The 12936-nt window shown below is 32.0% G+C and overlaps 1 protein-coding gene across 5 annotated transcripts in view; it reads right to left on the minus strand.

Annotated features, from left to right (window-relative positions):
* Positions 1–12936, minus strand: part of LOC150007492 (uncharacterized) — an 81921-nt gene that overhangs the window by 44158 nt on the left and 24827 nt on the right. For 3 of the 5 annotated variants that reach the window (XR_016511821.1, XR_016511819.1, XR_016511820.1), the window contains exon 2: positions 9243–9368. The exons of the other annotated variants lie outside the window; for them this stretch is intronic. The gene's annotated coding sequence lies outside the window, so the exon portion shown is untranslated. The remainder of the gene's footprint in view (positions 1–9242; positions 9369–12936) is intronic. 5 annotated transcript variants of the gene reach the window in all.

Here is a 12936-nt window from a genome sequence, read left to right on the forward strand (position 1 = left end):
ATTTTATCAAATTTATGTTTATTATTACCTTAATCTGGGTTTTAGAAATTACTGGAGAGGTTGAACTTTAAAAAATGTATGCATTGATCATTTGTACTTACTCTAAAATGTTTATGCTTATCATTTGCCATACTTTTTTGTAATTTTCTTATTGAATCATAGAAGTTTTCTGTGTATTATGGTTATTATTTTCTTATTGCATCTAAACTTAAAGAAATGCTTTCTTTCACCCTGTGTTTTTCCTTTACCTTTATGATATCTACTAATATTTTTAGGTTTTGTGTAGTGAATTCTTTCAATCTTTATTGTATGTATTCTGGGTTTCACATCTTGTTTAGGAAGGTTTCCCTAGCCCTAAGTTCTAAAAACATTATTTTTCATTTTCTTCTTTATATTTTAAAATATTTATATCTTAATCTACTAGTAATTTTTACATAGAATGGGATAACAATTGAAATAAAAATGTTTCCAAATAAATGTCCATTCCTATTCCATTTAGTGCTTGATTTTACTTTCTTTATTAATTGGAAATTCAGTCTTTCATATATTAAAATTCCACACAGGTATCACGTGTTTCTCTTCTCCCTATTCAGATCATTGCTATGTTTCTGAAAAAATACTGTGCTATTTTAGATCTAGGATATACGACAGTTTATGTCAGTTGATGCCCTACCTCCACTACTTAGCCTTGTTCTTGTGATACAGTAGTTACAATCTCAGACTCCAGACCCAGTCCTGGCCATAGTACTATCTGCCCACTGTCATGTCAGTTGAACTTTACCTTACATTCTTTATCTGCAAAATTTGTCAAAGAAGAGAAATATTATCATTATAGGACTGCTAGGCTTATAGGATTAATGAGAATATAAATAAATGAGTTAATATGTGGGAAATTCTAGATCAGTGTTTATCATATAATAAATATTCTATAAATGCTGCCTTTTACTATTACCTCCTTACATTTTATTTTTTGAAAAATATGGTCACTTGTTTGCATTTTTCCTTTGTATATACTTTTGCATCAGCTTTTCAATTTCCATAAATATGTATTACAATTTATTCATAGTTTTTTAAGGCAATGGGTACTAGATTAATTATACCTAAAATACTTTTTTGCGTATCTAGGTATTGTTGAGCAATGAAGCCCTGTTTTTAGTCTGAACCTGCTATGATTAAAGCTGCCTGCTGTGACTACTGACAAACAGCTCCCAGGACTCTGAGGAGAATAGTTTTAAAATCTCTGATCTAAAATAATTTTTCTTATTACATAATCTCTTATGTATGTTTGTTTCAGTGAACTATAACAGAATTATTGTGCTTTTGGTTTACTCCATAAGAAATACATCCCTAGATGATATTGCAGAATTTGCAATTTCAGGAAAGAAAGCAATAAATGACCACCATCCCCATCTGTTCCAAGGCTGCATTTTACTGAAGAGACATAAAAGTTTCATTTGTATCATATGAAAAAAATTTTGTTAAACTAAATTCAGTAAAGCCTATTTGTATGGATTCGCACTGTAGTATATGGTCAGGTGAGATGATATTATAATTACATCCACATCACTATGGTAGATATGCTAACATTAATATTTTGTATAAAATACACTATTTCAGTTTGTGGTCCACTAGTACTGTTATTGGTTGTCTTCTTGATTTAATATAAACAGCCCCCTAAATTGTGAGTAATCGAATCAGCTTTCTGTATTGTATATTTATGTTATCACTTCTGTTGCTAAAAATACAATATACTAGTTATTGCCATAAACATAGTCTGCTGACTACAAGGAGTTATAATAGGCTGCATTTGTTCTATTGTTATACTTTGTTTGACCAAGTGACAGCATGAACTTGCAGCTAAAAGAGTTATTGTACACTTCAGGCCAAAACATAGGCTGGTTCTGGAGCATGAGCTAATAGTGCAGACATAGGATAACAGTGAAAGGCTCTCTGTGTTCCAATGAGTAAGACAACTTTCCAGTTCATCTGAGAGAAGTACAGTCCAACATTATCACAGCAGTGTATCCATCTGTGAGTGTCAACAGCTCTGAACGAGTACATTGCAGTGATTGTGGCTGGTTAGCCAATTTTTAAATGTTGCACACTACTTTGCCTGTGTGAGAGTAAAAGGGACCACAGATGGGACTATTGTTTAAAGAGGAATACCAATAGTGGGCATCCTGATACATTGTGTCATCAAAGCATACAATGTCACAGAAAATAATAGATGACTTTCAGCAAAGTACTATTGTGTTGAGCCATGCTAGGTACACTTTGAGCCATTTGAGAAGAAAAGAATAAATTTTAATTATTCTCAAAGCATAGTCTTCTATAAGCCTGGTAGTTACTAGCCAAATTATTATATATGTGACTGACATAACTTGCATTTTACTCTGTAGATGTAAAAATCAATGTGTTTTTTGTTGTTGTTGAACAATAAACAATAACTACACAACTTGAAACTTAGAGTTTTTAGAATTTACTTAAATCTTTGAGCATTATCTTCTCTCCAACCTTAAAAAAATATCCACAATATGATTATATCTATATTTGACATGCAGGTTAAAATGAGTCTTAGCAGTAAAAAATAACTAATATCACAACTAACAATTTCAGAAATGAATTCACATCAGTCTAATTTCACAGCCTACAGCATAACTTGAAACCATGTTTGTCTCATTGTAAATTTAATTTTCCTCCAATCCTATCCTTCTTAATTTCTCCACTTGTTTTGAATACCTCTCAGAATACCTATAGTAAACTTCAATGTAAATCTCCAAGATGTAACAAAGGTTAATAACTTGGCATATTTACTCCATTTTTTAAAATACATAAGAAGAGAACTATACAGATAATGTTGACTTGCCCTACATCTGATTCTTAGTCACATACTTCTTATTTGTTCTCCAAAGACAACCACTATCATAAATTTGGAGTGTATTCTGTCAAACAGTGTTTTTAGTTCTTGTAGTACATATGTATTAGCTATAAACCATTGACATTAGTTAATTATGTGTTTATCTACATAAATGGTATCATCTGGACAAATGTTTCTACAACTTTTTTGCAACTGGGCACATAATCTACTTTATTTAATATTTATATAACAGATCTATGACTTATTTATTATTCTCCTATTAATGAATATTTAGTGATCAAATTTTACTATTTCAGAAAAACCCACAGCAAACAGCCTTCTGCATCTCTCCTTGGGGATATAGGTGAAGTTTGTCTAAAGTATACACCTAAAAGTATATTCTCACTGATCAGTGCCCACATTGTCCAGTTAATTATTTTAAACACAATCCCTTTATACAATGTACCTTTGTCTAAAGTTATATTGATATAACATTCCATCAGGGTTGTACAGATAGGCCTATTTCTCCATATTTGACAATACTAAATTCTTTTGAAAAAAAAAGTATAGTTTAATCCATTATTGTTATGAATTGAATGTGTCGCCCTAAAACTCAAGTTGAAATTCTAACTCTCAATGTGATGCTATTAGGAAATAAGGATCTGGGAGGTGATTAGGCAGTGAAGATGGAGCCATCATAAATGGGATAGTGCCCTTACAGAAGAGGCCTCAGGAAGCTCTCTTTGCACTCTGCCATATGAGGATATAATGAGAAAAGAGGTTTCTGAGTCAGAAAGTGGACTGTCCCCAAACACTGAATCTGCTGGCATCTCGAGCTTGAATTTTCTAGATTCTAGAGCTGTGAGAAATAAATGCTTGTTGCTTAAGTCACCTAGTTTATGGTAGTTTTGTTATAGCAGCTAGAATGGACTAAAACATACACATATGTGTGTATATATATATATATATATATATATATATATATATATATATATACACACACACACACATATATATACATGTATATAGATATATATATATATATATTTAAAGAATAACAATATCATGGTACCACTAACCACTAAAGTTAAAAGAAAGAACACTATTGGTCTCTTCAGTTTCTGTGTCTCTACCAAATCATATTACTTTAATACTCTAGAATTACTTTTGTGTTTATCATTTTCTTTGTCCATATAGATTTTACCATCTGGGTGTGAATATCTAGGTTTGAAAACTTAAGTAGTAAGCACACATCTAAATGTTTAAGAAAAAGAGATACCGTTATTGTTAGAGAAAGACTTTCAGGAGAAGCTCCGCTGATGGAGTTTTGGAGAGTATATAAGAGCCCCCTCTGGGGTAGTTAGTGAGTGAGACCGTAAGAGTCATGAAAAAATAGGACTCATTAACTAGGGCCATCTAGCTAGGCTGAAGTAAGAAGCAGGTTTTGGGGAATGTGCAACAGAAATATTGTCCCAAAGAGTGGGCAATTTTGCATTTTCTGCTTCTAAACTCATGATAGCCCAACTTTAGCATCATGAATTGATCAAAGCAGAACACTTGTCTTCAGTTGCAAATAAAGCACGAGACAAACAAGAAACTGATTCGCACATGACTGACTCAGCTAAGTACAGGAAAGAATCTGTCCAAGTTCTACCAGGGCCTTCTGCACTCAGATTAATAATAGCACAGTGGCAGTGGAGGGGTTGTACAAATCAGACTTCAATTTGCTTATCTCTTGAGTTATTATCCTTTAATTTAATCTGGGGCACAGCTGTTATCTGTGGTGTTTCTTCATTTTACTGAGAATTCTCTTACCTATTTCTTGTGTTAAATCTGCTCTTCGGTATATCCCATTTTTGCCTATTTTTTTTCTGTGTTATTGAGAAGTAATTGAAATATATTAATGGATAAGTTTAATGTGTATAGAATGATGGTTTCATTTACATATGTTTTGAAATGATTGCCATAATAGGTTCATCTAACATCTATCTTCTCATAAAAATAGAATAAAAAGAAAAAAGTAAAAGAAAAAAATTGGGGGCATGAGAACTCAGAATTTACTCTTAACAACTTTCATATATATCACATGTCAGTGTTAACTATAGTCATCGTGTTATACATTATATCCCGAGCACTTATTTATCTTATAACTGCAAATTTGTACATTTTGACCACCTTCCTCCAATTTCCCCTCACCCACTCTCAGGTGCTGGTAACCAAAAGTCTGACCTCTTTTTCTATGAGTTTGCTTTTTGTTGTTTGTGTGTTTGTTTTTAGATTCCACATATAAGTGAGATCATACAGTGTGTGTCTTTATTTGACTTACTTCACTTAGTATAATGCTTTCAAGGTCATTGCAAAAAGTAGAATTTCTTATTTTTTATGTCTGAATTGTTTTCCTTTTTCCTTGCATATATATACCATTACTTCTTAATCCATGTATGCATCAATGGCTATTTTAAATGTCTTGGCTACTATAAATGTCTTGGCTATTTTAAATAATAATGTTATGAATATGGGTTTGCAGATATATTTTCAAGTTAGTATTTTTGTTGTCTTGGTTTATTTTGAACTTCATAAGGATAAGCCAGTTTCATTTATCAGCACAGAGAAAATCTTTGGTATCCAAATTTCAAGCCTATCCTCGAGTACTGGTTAGGTTTCCCATAGGGACTTCTAATCTCCTACTTGAAATGGAAGGACCTGAGAGCACAGTAGTGAAGAAAGATCAGGATCTCTGAATTCAGCAATGAGTAATCCTCATTTATTTTCTTTTTTCAGGGAGTGGGGGGTAGTTGCCTGTGCTTGCTTTTACCAATTTGCTCTATTTTACTTAATTCACAGAATAAACTTTTAGATTTGTTTGGTTAAAAGAGATGTAATTTTCCAAATTAAAAAAAATATTTTTTAATTTATTAATTTGAGAAAGAGTGAGAGAGAGAGAGAGAGATGGATTTGTTCCACTTACATGTCCATTGGTTGATTCTTGTATGTGCTCTGACCAGGGATCAAACCCACAACCTTGGTGTATCAGGACAATGCTCTAACCAACTGAGCTACCTGGGCAGAGCCCAGAAAAAAGTTTTTGAAGAGATCTACAGATACCAATGCATAGCTTTTATCCAGTCCTCTTCATATTACATTTACTCTTCACTTATGATTACATTGTCCCTGTCATTTCTGGTAATTTTTGAGAATTATTCAGTAGATATTATGTAGTCTTAAGCTTTCCACTGTCAGGCTTGGAATCTTGACTTTCTTGAACTAGTAAGCCAGTTACCTCTTGTCTATCTCCTGCTTTTCAGCTTACAAAATTTTGCTGCTCTTTCCTTTATTCTGTGCTTCTTATTTTTGTAGTCGTTAAAGTAAGAATTGTAAAGGCCAAAGTCAAATCTAAAGTGAAATAGTGTATTTTTGGTGAAAATGTGGGCAAACTGAAAAATTTCTATTGAGTACTCTTTGAAATTTTATTAACAATTTTCTTCAATTTTTAAAACAAAATATCACGTATGAGATTCTATGTATCAAAAAAAAAAATCTTAACAATGTTCTTTGGAATGCTACCCACTTATTCAAATGAAAGTCAGTAATTTGAAAGTATGGGTATAAGTTGTAAGAACCTTAAATGTGAATCAGAGATAAAGGTCACATAGCCAAAACAGGGGTTCTCTCTGCACATCATCAAATAAATTCTGGAGCAAAACAGTGTGTGGAACGCTGGTCAAAAGTATTCTCTAGCAGAAGCTGCAGAATATGTGATGAGCTGAAGAGGAAATATGTAAGAAATAATAATAAATGATATAGACAAGGCTTTCAAAAATGAATTACTAATTTAAATGATGGCCTGTTCTAAGAATATCCAATATGTTAGGGATCGGGAATCTAAAGGGAAAATGTATGGACCATGCCTCTCAGAAACTCATAGTCAAATGGAGGAAACAGACTGTCAGATTTCAACAGAACTCAAAGTTTATGTCCCCTTTCCCTAGAACATTTATTTAATTCTGTTTGACTGGCTTCTTAATCTTTTAGATATCAGCTAAAATGCCACCTCTCCTGACCATCCTCTCCAAAGCAGATCTCCCATCTGCTCATTATTTCTCTCAGTGTTCTGTTTCCTAAAATCTTAATCAAAATGTGCAACTATTTTATTTGTTCCTCTTTCTTTCTGTCTCCCACCACTGGACAAGAGCCATATCTATTTTGTTTCCCATTTTATCTTCAGTGACTGAAGCAGGCCTTGATACACAGCATTTGGGGAGAATTTAGTGATATTTACTATCTGAACTTCCTATTAGCACATAAACTAAGTCTGGAAAAATTTGTAGGAGTTAGTTAGTGGTAGAATATTTGGGGGAGGTCATTTCAGTCAAGCAGTGATGTATGTGAGAAACCACAAATTATTTAATATAGCTGGAGTGAATACTTTGGTGATCAGGGTAAAAACAGAGAAAAATAGCATTTAAAAGGAAAGCTGAGCAAATGCATAAATTATTGCTGCGTTACAAAGTCTTGAGCATCGTGGCAGTATTTTAAGCAGGGTAACGTCAGAATAACATTTATTTTAGAAACATAATCAGAGAAAAGTAAGCAGCATGAATATTATTAGAGCAAAGCTACAGTTATAAGTATTAATACTGTAGTTATCCTCTAGAAAAATAAGAATTTGAATTTTATATAAGTTCATATAGAGAAGAAAGATGAAGAGCTTTAGAAATCAACAGTATTTAGTGAACTAATTGATATAGTTAGTAAAGGAAACAGAGAAATAGAAGGTCTTTTTTGAATCTCTGGTATGGACTGTTAGGTAGAAAATAATACCATATACTAAAAGGAGGAAAATAAGAGGAATATTTTGAGGTAGGTAGGGAGGGAGGCTAAGAAGTTATGTCACCTTTAGATTGGATTTTTGCATGCATGTAAAATACTAATTGTATAACTATAAATACTTAAAAATATTTTTCTTTACTGGGACACTTCATGTGACAGTTTCTAAATATGTTAAATATATATATTTCTTTTTCTGGTATGCTCATTTGGCACTTTACAATGAATGATGGTCCAGACATTTAGAGATTAAAATAGAAAAATGTTTCAAGAAGACAAGAATCTACACACGACTCTCTCAATTATAAAATATTTTTAAGTATGAGGTTGCTGACTTATAAGAAAAATAATGCCATTTAAATAATTATTTAGAAAAGTACGTTTTTGTTGTGACCAAACGAAGAATAACAACTTTATTATAAGCCTATTACTTTCTATTAGCTGAATACAAATCATGACTAATTCTTATATCACATCTTAATTTTGTAAAGAAAATAAAAATGTTAAGATATTGTCACTTACTGTTATGCAGACAAATGGGGCAACTGTAATACATTAATGCAAACTTAATGCAGTGACCCATGTATAAAGAAAATGTATATAACATCATAGTGCTTTAAAGTTGGATTTTAATGTATTTACATATGACAGAGGAGAACTTTGAAACAGCAATATATTATTTCATATTCAAGTGGGTTTTTTCAATACATAAATAATTCAAAACCAAAGCATTTTAATATTTTTGTTTTGAAATTTCCTAATCTTCAATCTAAAATTTGAAACAGATACTCATTGTTTTCCTAATCTAAAAGAGAAACAAATGTATCTATTTGAGAAGTGTTAACAAAAATGTTTACATAAAATAGCTGATATTGCTACTAAAATATTAATAGGTTGGATGCCATATTAAGAAAAAGGCAGTATAGAAGATTATCAAAAATAATCAATCAACTGTTTAACTTCAGGCCAGTTAGGCAAATAATTAAAAATAAATACTAGCTGTTTACATGTACACCCTTATTCTTTTTCTGCCATAATGCCTATTGATACAAAATCTTAGCACTAGATTTAGTCTCTGTGTAATCTTTACCTTCTCATCTTTAACATCAAGAAGTTTGCCAATATGAAGTTCACACTTAGATTAAAAGTCAGACATTTTATTTAATAAATTAAAATTTCAGTCATTATACTTTTATGTACCACTTCATTTCATAATGTTAAATCACATCATAATTCTCTACCCAAATCAATCAGTGTATGTATTATATACATAATCTTGTTATGTTAAAAATAGACATATGTATTGGAATAAAAAGGTTAAATAAACTCAAGCAAGTGAAATGTGAATAATGGAAAAAAAAATCTGGGAGAAGCTAAAAGGAATAACAGTTTCTTGGAGCAATGTCTAGTTTCCGGTCTATGGCAGAAAGGGTACTATTTGAGACTGAGACATCTTGTTGTACAAGAAGTCAAGGTGCCTTCAAAATTAATGGGGTAAACCCTGGCCAGTGTGGCTCAGATGGTTGGCCATCAGCCCACAAACTGAAAGGTCACTCACCAGTTTGAATCCCCATCAGAGCATGTGTGGACAGCCTCCCCAGTCAGGGCACTTGCAGAAGGTAACCAGTCAATGTTTCTCTCTCACATTGATGTTTCTCCCCCTCTCCTCCCTCTCTTCCTCTTTCTCTAAAATATAAATAAAAATAAAATTAAAAGTTAATGGGATAATATCAAAATAAACAAAAAGATTTAAGAATTCTTCACAGACCAAAATTGAGCACCCAAATAATAATAATTGCAAAGAAATAAAATAATCTTTGAAATTCCAAGAATTAGTATTAAAAAACAAAAAAGCCATGGACACATGAAAAAATGCTCCACATCACTAGCCATCAGAGAGGTGCAAATAAAAACCACAATGAGATACCACTTTACACCAGTCAGAATGGCCATCATCAACAAATCAACAAACAACAAACGCTGGCGAGGATGTGGAGAAACGGGAACCCTACTGCACTGTTGGTGGGAATGCAGACTGGTGCAGCCACTATGGAAAACAGTATGGAATTACCTCAGAAAACTAAAGATGGAACTGCCTTTTGAACCAGCAATTCCACTGCTAGGATTATACCTGAAAAATCCTAAAACCCTAATTCAAAAGAATTTATGCACCCCTATGTTCATAGCAGCACTGTTTACAATAGCCAAGTGCTGGAAACAGCCTAAGTGCCCACCTGTAGATGAGTGAATCAAAAAACGGTGGTACATTTACACAATGGAATACTATGCAGCAGAAAGAAAGAAGGAACTCCTGCCATTTGCGACAACATGGATGAAACTAGAGAGAACTATGCTTAGTGCAATAAGCCAGGCAAAGAAAGAAAAATACCATATGATATCACCTAATACAGGAAACTAAAGAACAACACAAACAAAGGAACTAAATAGAACAAGGAACAGAATATCAGTTATTGGGGGGGAGGGGAGACGGGGGAGGGAGAGAAGGGGGATAAGTAAGGGAAGGGTTTAGTCAAGGAACGTGTATAAATGACTCATGGACATGGACAACGGGGAGGGATATGATTGTGGGAGAAGGGGTGGGCTTGATGGGGGGGAGCAGTGGGGAAAAATGGGACAACTGTAATTGAAAAACCAAAAAATAAAATTAAAAAAATAAAAAGACAAAAATAAAAAAGACAAAAAACAAACAAACAAACATATAGGTCAGCATTTGATAAATAATTTCCTTGTTGTAAAATTGGTAACTAAAGTAAAAGAAGTAAACACATTTTCCTTTCTATTAGAAACCATATTTCGGAGTAAGTAAACAGCTCCAGTAAATGGGGAAAAGTTTTACATTATAGAAGAATATTGACTAGTATTATAGAAGAAATTATAGAGTTAAAATATTCTTATTTTAAACTTGTACTCTCCAGGTAGCAAAGACTTAAAATATATGTGAAATTTATAGAACTTCAAATAAAATCATTATAAATCTGAAATCAAAATGATTGAACTACTTCTCTCTCAACAATAAATAAATTGAGCAATGGTAACATTCAGTAGCTATAAGATGCTCAAACAACTAACATACTTAATATAATTGAAATATACAAAACTCTATACTATGCAATTACTAAGTACATAATTTTAGTACATATAATTTATACCTATCAATTATAAATTGCTTAAATTCAAATAATAAATTGAGAACAAATATGAGAGAATCATAATTATACAGGTTATATTCTACTGACAATGCCTTTAAAATATATATTAGTTATAAAAGTACCTATTACATACCACAAATATTTTAAAACTTTTAAAAAAGGATTACAAAAAATATAATTTCTAATATATATGTAACTGAAGACTCAGAAAGAGAGGAAAGAGAAAATGGGGTAGTGGTAATACATAAAGATACAATGGCTGAGAATTTTCCAAAATTAATATGGAATTTTAACCCACCAATTTAAAAAGCTCTGCAAACCAAGTAAGATAAATACAAACATCACACTTAATACAGTATAGTAAAACTACTGAAAATCAAAACAAAAAGAAAATCTTAATAGCAGACAGAGAAAAAGAAAGTATACCATTTTTAAAGTAAAATTAACAAAACAATTCTCAACACAAACAGAAGCTTTTTTTGTTTGTTTTTTTTGTTTTTGTTTTTAAATAGATGTCATTACAACACTGAAGAAAAAAGAATTATCGACTTTGATTCCATATCTAGTTCAAATATCCTTCTAAGTCAAAATGAAATAAAAATGTTTTCTGACAAAATCAGAAACTCTATTACCAGTGTTCTATACTGAAAGAAACACTAAGGGAATAAATTAAGCAGAAGAAAAATGATTTCAAATGGAAACAAACATACCAAGAAATAAAAAGGATACATACTGGGTGGACATTAAATGAATATTAACTATAAAAAGTTATCTAGGAAAACTTCATATGCTCTAGTCTAGAATGTAAGCAATTTAGAAATGTCACTCCATCTTAATGAATAAAAAGATGAACAAACTGAAAAATCACTGACTTTTCTTAGAATCATCAGAGAAGTAAGGTCACAGAGAAAACTGCTGCCCTCAAAATTAGAGAGACAGATAGGGAAATACAGAAACAATTTACAGTAGAAATCCACAAGCAGAAACTACTGCCAGAACTAGTGCTGGGGTAGGAAAATCTGCATTGTAATTGTAAAATTGCTGGAGGCTCAGTGTGCACAAATCTGAGAGCTAAAAACTTTAAGGAGACTCAGGCATAGGGAAGCCCTCAAGCTCTTGTGAGTTTTACCTCAAGGAGTTTTACAATTGTAACAAATGTAGGCAGTGGTGAGGAATGTTCATGTGGGGAAGATTGTGTGTAGTGGGGCAATTGTAGGTCTATGGGAGCTCTCAATGCATTATGATCAGTTTTACTGTGAACTTAAAGCTGCCTAAAATTAAATCTTATTAATTAAATTCACATTATATTAATAACTTTTTTGTTGGCTTCTGAGGACTTACAGTCTTTCATTTTGGATTTTGGAGTTGGTCCATGGGTGCTAGCTCTATAATTATTAAACCTGTATATTTACATAATTAACTTTCCTGTTTTTGTTATATTAACAAAAGAAAAGCAACTACAGAAATAGAAAAAAGCAACAACTTGGTTAACAAAAATTCAGGGAAAGTAAAATAGGAATTAGGGAAAAGCATCCAAGTCTAAAATTTTTAACATTTTATGATTAAAATTGTGGCTACTTAAATATTTCTTTGTACTGTTGTTCTTTAAAATATAAATATATCATATGTACTATGTGTATTTAACAATAAAATAGTAAATATAATTACAATTGAGCATTGAACAACACAGGTTTCAACTACATGGATGTACTTACATGTGAAATTTTTTCAGTACAAACTAAATTATTTTCTCTGCCTTGATGATTTTCTTTTTTTTGTTTTTATATTTATTTATTTGTTTATTTATTTATTTTATTTTTAGAGAGAGGGGAAAGGAGAAAGTGAGGGAGAGAAACATCACTGTGTGGTTGCCTCTCACTTGCACCCCCAACTGGGGACCTGACATGCAACCTAGTCATGTACCCTGACTGGGAATCGAACCAGAGACACTTGGCTTGCAGGCTGACACTCAATTCACTGAGCCACAACAGCCAGGGTAATGATTTTCTTAATGTTTTCTTTTCTCTGTCTTATTTTATTCTAAGAATAAAATAAATAAATATTACATATAACATACAAAAT

This window comes from Furipterus horrens, unplaced genomic scaffold (genome assembly GCF_987537825.1).
Source record: "Furipterus horrens unplaced genomic scaffold, mFurHor1.1.pri manual_scaffold_6, whole genome shotgun sequence".
NCBI classification, from domain to species: Eukaryota; Metazoa; Chordata; class Mammalia; order Chiroptera; family Furipteridae; genus Furipterus; species Furipterus horrens.